The following is a 12084-nucleotide window of genomic DNA, read 5'->3' as shown; positions in this document are numbered from 1 at the left end:
GACATCGTTTACCCTTTAGCGGCTCGTCCTTCGGAGGATTTATTTTTGGTGACCCATTTAAGCAGTAGCTTACTAAACTGTTGCAAAGTCACTTTTTCTCAGTTATACTAGTATCAGGTGACGCTGGGATGGTTTAAAAAATACATACTTCAATTAAAAAATTAAAACAAAAACCAACCAAACAAAAAAACAGCACCCTGGGGGATGTACTTACACAGCCCTATAGGAATCATCATAAGGAACCAGACCCGTGGTTTATCCAATCAGGTTTCCTCTACACGCAGGAGTAGAATACGTAGCCCCTCCTCTCAGAGCTCACCTTCTGAGTGGAGAGGGCAGTCACATTCTAGTCCTGAAGAGAAACTGAGGCCGTCAGACAGTGTGTGGCTAGTGCATTTGTGGGTGGTTAGTGAATGCCAATCAACTACCCATCCCGCTCTTTTAGGTTCTTAGAAAACTGAGAACAGCACAGGGAGGCAGATGAAGAGCAAAGCAGCATCGGCTTAGCTTCTAGAGGATAGTCTGTCCCTCGGCGACTACTTTACAAACTCAGAAGTTTTCGATATTCTGTCTAAATCCATGTCAGTTTCTTCTTTAAGAAAACAACTTCCTGCCGCTATTATATTCTGTTTCCTCATGAAATCCATCAGGAATTCTCTTTCTGACTTTTATTGGCATCACCTTTGCCATCATCTCCGTAGCCAGGAACCAAACCTGACTTAATCTGGCCTAAATTTGTCTTAAAGTATCAAAAACTTAAAGGCAGAAAATATGATTCTGAATGTCCATGCCCTGACCGTTCCTATCAGCTTGGCATCACCAGTCTTTCCTCTGTCTCCTTGGTGTGTTGTGAGGATGAAGTCGTTTGTGCAAAAATGCCTTGTGCAATGCTGGCACCCAGTGCGTGTTAATAAATGATCGATGAGGTTCTTTTATTTTAAATGTAAAATTTCTAGAACACATTCTGTCACCTCCCTGATCCTATTTCCATTATCACACACATAAAAAGATCTGTTCTGCCACCAGCACATCTAATGACTAGCTGATATTAACAGGAATAACCATTGGAATCTACATGATAAGAGTTGTTATGAAGATTAAGTGATTTGCATATGTAAAGGACTTAGAAAAATGCCTGGCAAGCAGTAAGTTTATGTAAGTATATATAAGTGTTAGGCGCTAATCTTATTATTATTAGCAGTAGTAGTAGTTGTCATGATCGTTACAGTAGTATTTTATATCAGAAGCTCCTCTCTATTGCTCATCACCCTGCAGAGCAGAGGGCTAGATTTCTGAGATGATTCAGGAAAGGAGAAGGGGGTCGTATTGGGTGGAATGCATCCTGCCATCTACAAGATAGGAGCCCACCTCTGGTTTCTCTATCACCCTCATGTTGTCTAAGACGTCCTTCTGGCGACATACCCACCTACAGATCCACTGCATTAGGTCCGTGTTCACAAGCATATCTTTTCCTACATCTGTTTACCACTTCAGTCAGTGTTCAGATGCCGCCTTTATATAAGTAGGGAGATGAAGACTGAGTCTGAGGGGCGAGGATTTTATCTTGGGATATTGAGTATTTATTTCAAGGGACCCTTACATGATTGCACTGACTAACTTTGCTAGACTGGGCTCAATCTAATTATTACTTTCCCACCACTACTCAGCAGATGGGCACTCATGAAAACGAACAGATCAGTAGGGAAATGATGATGGTACATAGCCCCCGTACACCCACATGTAATGTGAGTGACATGACCCTGCTACGCGGTGTGTGAGCAGTCACACTTTGGCCATTTCACATTAGCCATGAGAAAGAACTTTGGCTCATGTCTGCCGAGTGGTGACGTCTTACTAACTTTATTAATAAGCATATTTGGTAATGCTTCGGGGTTCCAGGCATGGAGCATATGGAGAACAAAGAAGTTAAATTAAGATCCAGAGACTGAGGTGGCTAGTACGCAGCTGTGTGTTCCAATATCAATCAGTGAAAACATTGTCAGCTATTGTCACACTTTTGGATCTACTGAGTCTGCTTTACTTTCCCTGCCTCTCCCCTGGTCACCATCCCCTGAGGCAAGTGGGTACATTTTCCAGGACCCGGATCAGTCACAACTGTGGGCAGGTCTGCCCAAGCTTGGGTGGTGGTTTAGTATTGAATCATTTTCCTGTTATCTGTTGATTTGGGACAAGGGCCCCAGTTTTGCTCACTGGAGCCATGAGTCTCTCTTGATAATACGTTGACTGCTCCCCTGTTTCTCCCAGAATCCAGTCCCCTGTGTCCTGTTACGCCCCACTCTGGTTTGCATGTGATGTCCAGAACTTTGAGTTCTGTGCTCTGAGTCTGTGCTCTGAGAACTCCCCAAAGCCGCTGGCCTGTTGGTCTACCTCTTCACACTCCATGTGGTCAGTCTGTGTCCCTCTGTGGCCTTGCCGAGGACTGATGTGTGTCACTGATCTGAACTGAGACAAGGAATTGCTGAGACAAGTCCTTGGACAGGGAACCCAGGCAGATTGACCTTTTGTCAGCTCCAGCTGGGTCCACCCTGCCCAGAGGGTGGGTCGCACATTTACTCTTGAACAGTTTTCCCAGCTCCCAGTCTGTGCCAGCGCTGTGATGGGTGCTGGCAACACAAGAGGGACAGGACGGCTGTTAGTCCCTCTTCTCTGTGGGGTTTCGGTCCAGCTCACAGATCAGGGGTGGGTGCCTGAGCCCCTACCCACACTTTATCCTCACACTGTTCTGATGACTATGAAAATATGACAAGAATTGTATTCTATGGACAGAAACATTTATTTTGAGAATTCCAACAAAATGACAGAAGTTCACCTTTATTCGTGCTCAGGCTGTTTGCTCTGTCTAGGCTTGACAACCCAGAGGACTCTTACTGATTTTCCCACTGCGTCTCCCCACTGAATCCGTCACGTAACTCGTGTGTACAGATGGACGCCCCACCCCCTGGACTCTCACAGCATCTTTCTGACACCCCAGAAGAGCACTTCCTCACGTGGATGGTCACTGTGTGTGGGTCTTTGCCTCCTGAGCCTTCAGTGGGCTCATTGGATGAAAGATGGCCTCTTACTCAGCTCTGCAATGCTAGTATCTCCTGTGGCACTTGACAGAAAAATTGATCGTAAAGAAAATTAACAGTTGCTCATCAAACTCTCACTTGCTCCTAGGCTAAAGGAACACTCTGCAGACGAATAGGGACACAATTTTATTGAGCACCAACTCGTGGCAGACACTGGGCTGTGTTCAGTTAATCTTCATGACAGCTTAAGCGACAAGGGACCATTTCCCCTACTTTAGAAATAAAGCACCTGAAGCCCAGAGACCTTGTTCCATGTCCAAAATCACACCGCAGGACAGGAACTTAGGACTTAATCATCTTGCCTTCTGGGACCCATTACCTTATAAAATGACCCCCCACTTAGCTTCCCTCGGAGCTCTCATGGCCCCGAACCTCCAAGATTTCCTACGCTGGCTTTCCCAATGGGGGAAAATCCACTCAGGTGTAACTAGGAAGAGAACGACCAAGTGTATTATAAAGGGGGTCCCATTACATCTACACACCTATAGATAACTGAAGCATACGGTTGCTTAAACCGAATGATTCCCTTTGGCTATTATACTCGTTACGTCCTGGCAGTTAGAGTTCACCTGCTTCAATTTCACCAGAACGTGTGAGTTGCACATTCCATATCTGACTTAGCAGGAGCGCACCCTGAATCCGTTTTTTCTCACCTGATGGTAGTTGTAGGGCCGTCAAGAGGTCTTATTTGGTCTTATGGATGACTATCTTTCTCAGTGGAATGCCGAAGAGGATGCTAATTAATGTTTACAGGTATTCTGTATTTAGGGGCATAACTCTAAGTTGGGTCTTTTTTTTTTTTTAAATAAATTTATTTATTTATTTTTTGCTGTGTTGGGTCTTCGCTTCTGTGCGAGGGCTTTCTCTAGTTGTGGCAAGCGGGGGCCGCTCTTCATTGAGGTGCGCGGGCCTCTCACTATCGCAGCCTCTCTTGTTACGGAGCACGGGCTCCAGATGCGCAGGCTCAGTAGTCGTGGCTCACGGGTCCAGTTGCTCCGCCGGCGTGTGGGATCCTCCCAGACCAGGGCTCGAACCCGCGTCCCCTGCATTGGCAGGCAGATTCTCTACCCCTGCACCACCAGGGAAGCCCTCTAAGTTGGGTCTTTAGCTAATGCATAAATCCGTATCACATAAATATACCCTTTCTCTTCCTTTTTTTCTCACATATATGCCTCGACTTTGAATCATGCCTCCACTTAGCTATGAGACCTTGGGCGGGCCGCCTTACCTTTCTGAGCCCCAATCCTTTGTGAAGTGGGACACCACGTTGTCTGGAGTTGTGTGGATTTAGGGAGATGGATGAACTTCCCAGGCATCTGGCTGAGGACACGTCAGGAGCTTGGTGTCCACTGGAAGCTGAGCAGCTGTCGCATCGGCCACTCCTCTGTCACCCAACTCACTCTCGGTGAATCTCTTCTTCTCAGGGGCGCTTTCACAGGAGTGCTGCTTGGCGTGGGTCATCCAGGCACCAGCCACTCCCGTGTTCTCTGCCTCCTGACCAGGTGTCTGTTTCCACCTTGCAGGGCAGAGACGGCAGTCTGAGCTCTCCAGGAGGAACCCACTCCCCGAGAAGCATTAGTGGGCCATGTGCTTTCACTGAGGATTTAGCACCGAAGGGAGCAGAGGAGGTTTGCCTGGCCCGATCTTCAAAGAACCAGTCCAAACCAAACAAAACCTAGAAATATGCCTCAGACGCTTCTGATCTCTATAGTCTTCTCTTGGCGACCACACAGCTGGGGTTGTCGCCTTTTCTGGTCCTTTCTTCTCCAATGCAGAGCCCAGTCTTGCTGGTTCCTCCTCAAGAACAATGCAAATTCCTTTTCTTGTCTGATCTCCAGAAATTTGATTATCATCCTTTGTTACATGTTAGACACTTGGACCTTCACCCTTTGATAAGTAGCTTATCAAAAGATTTCTTGCTTTAAAATGCAGCGTTCTCTGGTACACTGAAATTTCCCCAGGTGATTCCCTATGGAGATTGAAAAGTGGGGCTGACCTTCGTGTCTTTGGTATCGAGTGGACCAGAGAGGCAGCCAGTGTTAAAGTAGAACCCTGGAGCCAGAGGTGGTGGCAATGCTGGCATGAGAACACAAGGCCCACTTTCCACCATTTCTTTCTGCCCCTGGATTCTCTGAGGGCAGAAAAGGGGAAGGGAAAGATGGGAGAGGAGGTCAGATTTGAACTTCCATTGGGTGCGGACTAGTCAAAGTTACCTTCTCTCCATCTCGAGAGGCAAGAGGTCAAATTGGATGTGACAGCAGCATAGTACCTGGGCCATAGTAGGTGCTCAATAAAAGTATCTTCATTTTCCCCCAGTCATGATAAACCTTGCCTTCCCTCTCCACAAACCTGATCAAAGGTTAACTAAGACAATAAGAAGCCCAGGGCTGACCTGTGGTCAAGCTCATTCTCCAGGGCCATCGAAGCCTTGCCATCCCGTGGTCAAAAAAACCTCCTTGAAATGAGATTGACATATACAGAAAGCCTTGGGTACACTTTGTTTTCACAAAATAACACTCACCCTCTTGTTTCTTTGAGCTAAATGACATGATGATTCTCAAAGGAATCCTTACAATTCTCTCTGGTAAGTTTCAATGCCTCCTGTAATTGAGTTAAACAGCTTTTGGGTATCACAGAGAAATCTGTTACTCACGGAAGTAAAATGGATCCCCATACTTGAAGCTGGGGGCCTCTTAAGGTCCATCCGAGGCTCCTCGTGACCACATGACTTTCTCTTTCCCCAAACTGCCATGAAGGGGCAGTCATTACATGAGCTCTCACACCATTTGCTGCTGCTCTGTTTACTGTTCCTTTATTTATATAACTAGAGATTCAACATCCTAACATGTTTTGCAAGCTGTCATGACATGAGTAGCTAGTAATCTGCTCTATTTTGCTTGCTAACATATTTTTGACACATTTTAGCTTTTGATTATAAGATTGCCTCTTTGCCTGCTACCATCTGTCTCGACTCAGTGGAACTCTGGCATTTACAAAAACAGTGGGGTGTAGTATTTCTTATCTACTTGAACTCTACCAGAAACATGCTATTTTCAGTCTTAACCAATATGTCATGCTTTCACACACGAAGTCTGAAATGTTTGATATCTTGTGAGATCTGCCAGGGATAAGGAACATATCTTCATATCCAGTTTGGCTGAGATGAGAAATGCCTTAATGAGGAGAGAGGAGCAAGTTCCAGCTTCTAAACAGAGGTGGCTTTTTATCTGGTCTGCATCCTCTTGACTGTGCTTGTCCCTTTATCAGCATGATTAAGATCTTCTGTGGAAATGCATCTTTTGGACTCTGTGAGCTCCCAGTGGCCAACATTCTTGAGGCATATCTTTCAGCATGAAATAGTTATCCACCAACATTTGGCAACAAGGCACCTTCTACATGGTGTCCCTTTTTCATTCCTATCTTTACTCATTAGGGAAAGTTATCCCAGGTTGGACCCAAAGGATTAGCTTGGTTCCCGTCTCTGCTGACAACACAGAGGAATGTGACACTGTATTCAAAAAACATGTTGGAGGAAAGGCCAAAAAAAAAAAAATTATATATATATATATGCACAAGCCTAACATGCATCTATTCAACACCAAGATTAAATGAATTTATTATGCTCCTGGATCACACCCCATAGGCCAAGAAGCTGTCAGCTGTTGACGTTTTCTTTTCTCTCCATGTTCTAAGTGTAAATATATTTGTCGAGGGAATATAGCGTACGCCTGGTTCAGTATATGCCCATTTCATCAGAAGGAAAGATCTGATTATCTGTAATCACAGTCAACATCTTTGTTGCTTTAAGAAAGGAGTGAGCTGAAGCCTGGATTTACATATGGATCTGGTACCTTTTCAGATTCAGTTTGTTTTTCTTTTCTTATCATTAATTATATTCACCGTACTGTCTAAAGCCAAATTTTTAAAAAAAATATTTAGTACAGTTTTTAAAGGTACTTTCCATTTACAGTTATTACAAAATATTGGCTATATTGGAGTTTGGTGCTAAACACATCAACTGAAATCATTACCGTCCAAGAGATCAAAGAAGGAGGCATTTTGGACATCCAACTCCAATGTGTTGTGGCTATAAATTGAGTCCATGCTGACCCGGGTCCTTGATGCCCTTCTTTACCAGGTTAATGAGGACAGTGGCAACTGTGGAACTGAGGAAAAACGGCTGAGATGGAGTCTCTGGGTCATTTTAATTGTGAGTTTCTGGGGAGCAGGGATCTTGTCTTACCCCCTCATCCTTTGTTGAACTAAGAGGGACTGAGGACTATAGTCAAGCTCTTAATTCATCAACTTGTGCTTAATTGAACTTCCAGGGTGACATCACTGCGGGTGGATTTTAAAAAAATACAGAGAGCAGATTCCCCATGCTTGAAAGATTTACAATCCAGCTAGGAAGCCATGAATTGCTAAGCTAGGCTATAAGGGCAATGGGAATTTAGAGAAAGGAGATAATGGTGCAGATTAGCCTGGGATTTATGGAAGAGGGGCTTGGTCTGTGACCAGAAAACTGACCAGGATTGAGGTAAGTGGAGGGAAAGAAGGAAGAGCGTGTGAACAGTAGGAATAAACAGACAATAGACGTGAAAAATGAAGTAAAGGGATGGACTAGATGTGCAGAGGAGGATGACTTGGATTCACTGACAGAAACAGGTTGAAGCTGAATGGGTAGTTGGGCAAGATTAAAACATTCATGAAAGTCTAAGGAATATTCATCTTTTTCTGGAAGATAATAAGACCATTTCTTCAGGTTCTCATAAGCAGGAGACAAGGTAAAAGTGGTGTTTTTCTGTTTAGAAACACTATAAAGGAGGGAATCAGATGGATAAGAGGTACCATGGAGAAAAAGCAGTGATTCTAGAATCAACATAAAAGGAGCCTGGATTAAATAAAGATAATAATACTTAAAGCAATAACTTTCCTGTATAGGGCATCTAATATATTTCAGGTGTTTTTAGTCACTGACAGCAACACCAGCCAACACCCTACAACAACTTGTACGTATACTTACCCGCAAATTAAAGAAGGAAAAAGAAATTTCGGAAAAGCCAAGTAAGCTGGTCTAGGCTACGTAGCTAGTAAGTGGCAGAAAAGGGCTCAAGTGCCATTTAAACCACACTCTTTCTCACTGCCTTACTCTGGGAGTCACTGGTATTTGCTGAGTGAGGAAATGATGTGAAATAATTGTTTTATAAAGATGAACATGGTGGCTATATACAAGAGGGATTAGAGAGAGGAGAGACCAGAGGTAGTAGATGAAAAGGACCTCCCTAGGGTCCTGTCATTGGAAATAGAAAGGAAAGAATAAACATAAGAAATACTGCCAAGCAAGAACATGGGGCCTGGTGACTGATGGTGTAAATTATTGAAAGGCAGAGGAGAGTGAGGACGGGGGCAAAACCCTTCTCGTTGGGTGGTGAGAAGGCCACTGTGACCTTCGGAACACATTTTCAGTAAATGGATATTGATGGAAGCCAGCCTGCAGGTGAGGAAGGAGCGAGTCAGTGGTCAGGAAGTGGAGGATGTGGGAGCAGACCACAGAGCTGAGAAATTTGGAAGAAAATAAATAAAACAGTCTTGGGAGGAGGTTTCGGAGTCAGGAAAAATGATTTTTTTGTTTTTTTTTTTTGAAGAGGGGAAAACCTGTGCACATTTGAAGACAGAACAGTATGAAGATAGGTGGGAAAATAAATGAAAGGAGCTAGAGGAAGAGGGGCCTCTGTACATGGAAGGGGTCAAAGGAGGTGGGAGGGGGTGGGTTAGAATGGTCGAGCTGCCCAAGAGAACTTTCTGTGATTAGGAGAGTGTTCTGTGTCTGTGCTGTTCTGTACGGTAGCCCCTAGCCCCATAAAGCAGCTGAACACTTGAAACGTTCCTAGTGAGAATGAGAAATTGAATTTTAAACTTTGCTTAATTTAAATTCATTTCAATCTCAGTAGCCACATATTTAGACAGCTAGTGGCTACCATACTGGACAGCACACTCCCTTAGAGAAACAAAGGTTCTGTCTCCTGGACAAGGAAAACAAACTCTCCCTCTGATTCAGTAAAAGACAGCAGAGAGGGCTTCCCTGGTGGCGCAGTGGTTGGGAGTCCGCCTGCCGATGCAGGGGACACGAGTTCGTGCCCTGGTCCGGGAGGATCCCACGTGCCGCGGAGCGGCTGGGCCCGTGAGCCATGGCCGCTGAGCCTGTGCGTCCGGAGCCTGTGCTCCGCAACGGGAGAGGCCACAGCAGTGAGAGGCCCGCGTACCGCAAAAACTAAAACAATTAAAAAAAGACAGAGAGCGAGACAAACTAGGGATGTTTCACATGCAGCGGAGGAAGTGAGTTTGTCCCTGCCATGTGACCTTGATTTTCATTGGTTATAGCTTGGTGATAGCCACATTGTTAGAGCATTAGATGAGGAGAACCCACCTGAGTGATAAGGGATTTGAAATTCACAACCCCGTGTAGATGTCAAGGTCTGAGCTTGACAGATGAATTGAAGGATTGCCAAATCTCACGTGGCACCACCGATACTCATCCTCTGTCTGCAGTGCTCGATCAAGATGCTCCTTGTTCACGTGAAAGGGAGATGGAGACGACGCCGGTAGGTTCCTTGGCACGAGGACCACTTTGGGAATAGGTTCTCCTGGTGTCTGAGTGATGACAAAGCCCTCCTCTGATTCCTTAGTCCCCATCCTGCTTCCACATCTCATGGGCACTTTGGATTTGGATATTTTAAAATTTGGATATTTAAAAATCACCTCCAAAAGGAGGTGATTCCCCTCAGAATGATTTCACTTTGGACATAGTAAAAGTTTTCTCAAAGAATTTCCCACCCAGAGAAGGGAGTATGTGTCCTGCCCTGGATTCTGCAGGTAAACGAAGAGGGAGCCCCCGATGGGCGCCCACTGCTTCCCTGAGACAGCTTCACCCATCATCGTTTCACCGGCGCGCCATCCCCTGGATCATGGCGTGTGTTGTTTGGGCTGTTTTTCATAGCCTCCGCAGCTGGGAATTCAAGATGCTATACTTAGGCAGAAGTCCATGAAGGAATTAATTGATATGAGCCAGAAGTTGATTGCCATTTAAGTACTCAGCCTCCACCATTGCCAAGTTTCCCTCTTTGCAGAAAGAACTGAGCTTGCCTGCAAACTGGCTCCTTCAGGATGCGAGCACAAGATGGAATTCAACCTTTAATATGCTGCATCACCTGCTTGGAAATAAAGGGGCTCTGTGCCTTTCCCCCAGTTGACAGCTGACTTCATTACAAAGGAATCTGGCGGAGACGGGGCTCCTCCCTGGCCCCGCGAGGTGCTCACCCGGGAACGCAGTGCCAACCAGACCTGAGCCTTGGGATTCTGCCACAAACCCACGCCGGGTCATTTTACCCTAAATCATTCCCCTTTCTCGAACTCTGGGCGTTTGCAGTACCTTTGGTAGTGCTCCCTCGAGACAAGGGAGATGGTAAGAGGCTCCGGCCTGCTGAAGCTGAGTGGAGAAGCGTTTGCAGGTATTCTCTAATGGATCTGGAGTTTCAAACGTCCTTTCTCAAGGGTTCTGCCATGTTGCACCCCGACAGGCACAAAGCGGGGCTGCCGTGCTCTGTAGAGTGGAACTTGAGGGTTCATTGGAATCCTTTTCCAAGTTCTGGAACAGACCCAGCACTGCTCCAAGGAGCCTAACTCAGCCTGGGGGGGACCCCTGGGGGCCGCCTCTGGCGTCTTTACCTTCCATTTGGACTGGAACACTGGTTAAGTTTATCAGCCTTCAAAGCAGAATGTCAACCCTCTCACCCATTTACATGATTTCCAAAGCATATTTAACCTAGCCTCCATTTGCCACAGAGAATATAGCATATCTGACTTGCAACGGAGAATACTGACTTTCTGCTATTTTTTATCCTTCATCATTAAAAAAAAAAAATCCATCTGACATCTAAATATCCAGGAACAAGGGCAGGCTTATATAGAACACATCCATTTGGTGCATTGCTGTTCTACCTGAAGCAATAGAAATATGAAGGCCACAAAGCAACATCAAAACTGCATATGATGCTCACATATACAAATCGTATAATAATTTTATTTTATTTTTATTTATTTATTTATTTTTGCGGTACGCAGGCCTCTCACCGTTGTGGCCTCTCCCGTTGCAGAGCACAGGCTCCGGATGCGCAGGCTCAGCGGCCGTGGTTCACGGGCCCAGCCTCTCCGCGGCATGTGGGATCTTCCCGGACCGGGGCACGAACCCGTGTCCCCTGCATCGGCAGGCGGACTCCCAACCACTGCGCCACCAGGGAAGCCCCGTATAATAATATTAAACAAACATTTTAAATAGTCTGGAATGAAAATAATTGGAAAAAAATAATACTTGATGCTGAAGGTCAAACCTGGCAGTCCAAGAGTAGGGCCTGGCCTGAAAGTCTGTCTCATATGGTCTGCACAGTGGGGGTCAGCAGAGCTTGAATAACAAACGGAGTAGGCTGCCAACATTCAGAAATTGGCACATGGCACATAACCACCCGGATTGCTGGCTTCTCCTGAGACACTGGGCGACCTGGCCTTGGCAGGTGATGGGTGATTTGCTCTCTGGGTGGCCAGAGTTCCCATGGGGCCAGATTTCTCACTCATAAAGCTTGTGATCCTGAATCAGGGGTAAGGGTGCCACGTGGGGTTCTGGGTCATTTTCCCCCTTTCCCCTTCTTCTGAAACTTGCCATAGGTTATGTTACTTTAGAGTTAAAATAAGCATTACACGCCCAGTTGTTAAAAAGTAATGTTGAGGAAAGAGAGTTTGAGGCCCATACTTCTCTACTCCTTGGATGTTATTTTCAAATTTCTAGTCTTGAGCCCAGTATACTTATGTGTGAATGGAGCCTGGCCTGGTGGGTCTCAGGTGTGGCTGCACTAGGATCACCGGGGGCACGTTTGCATTCTAGACCAATTAAGTCAGCCTCTCTGGGGGTGGGATTCAGGCAATAGAGTTTTTTAGGGGA

This window comes from Leucopleurus acutus, assembly GCF_964270905.1.
Source record: "Leucopleurus acutus genome assembly, chromosome: 13".
In the NCBI taxonomy this organism is placed as follows: Eukaryota; Metazoa; Chordata; class Mammalia; order Artiodactyla; family Delphinidae; genus Leucopleurus; species Leucopleurus acutus.
This window is presented reverse-complemented; position numbering follows the sequence as displayed.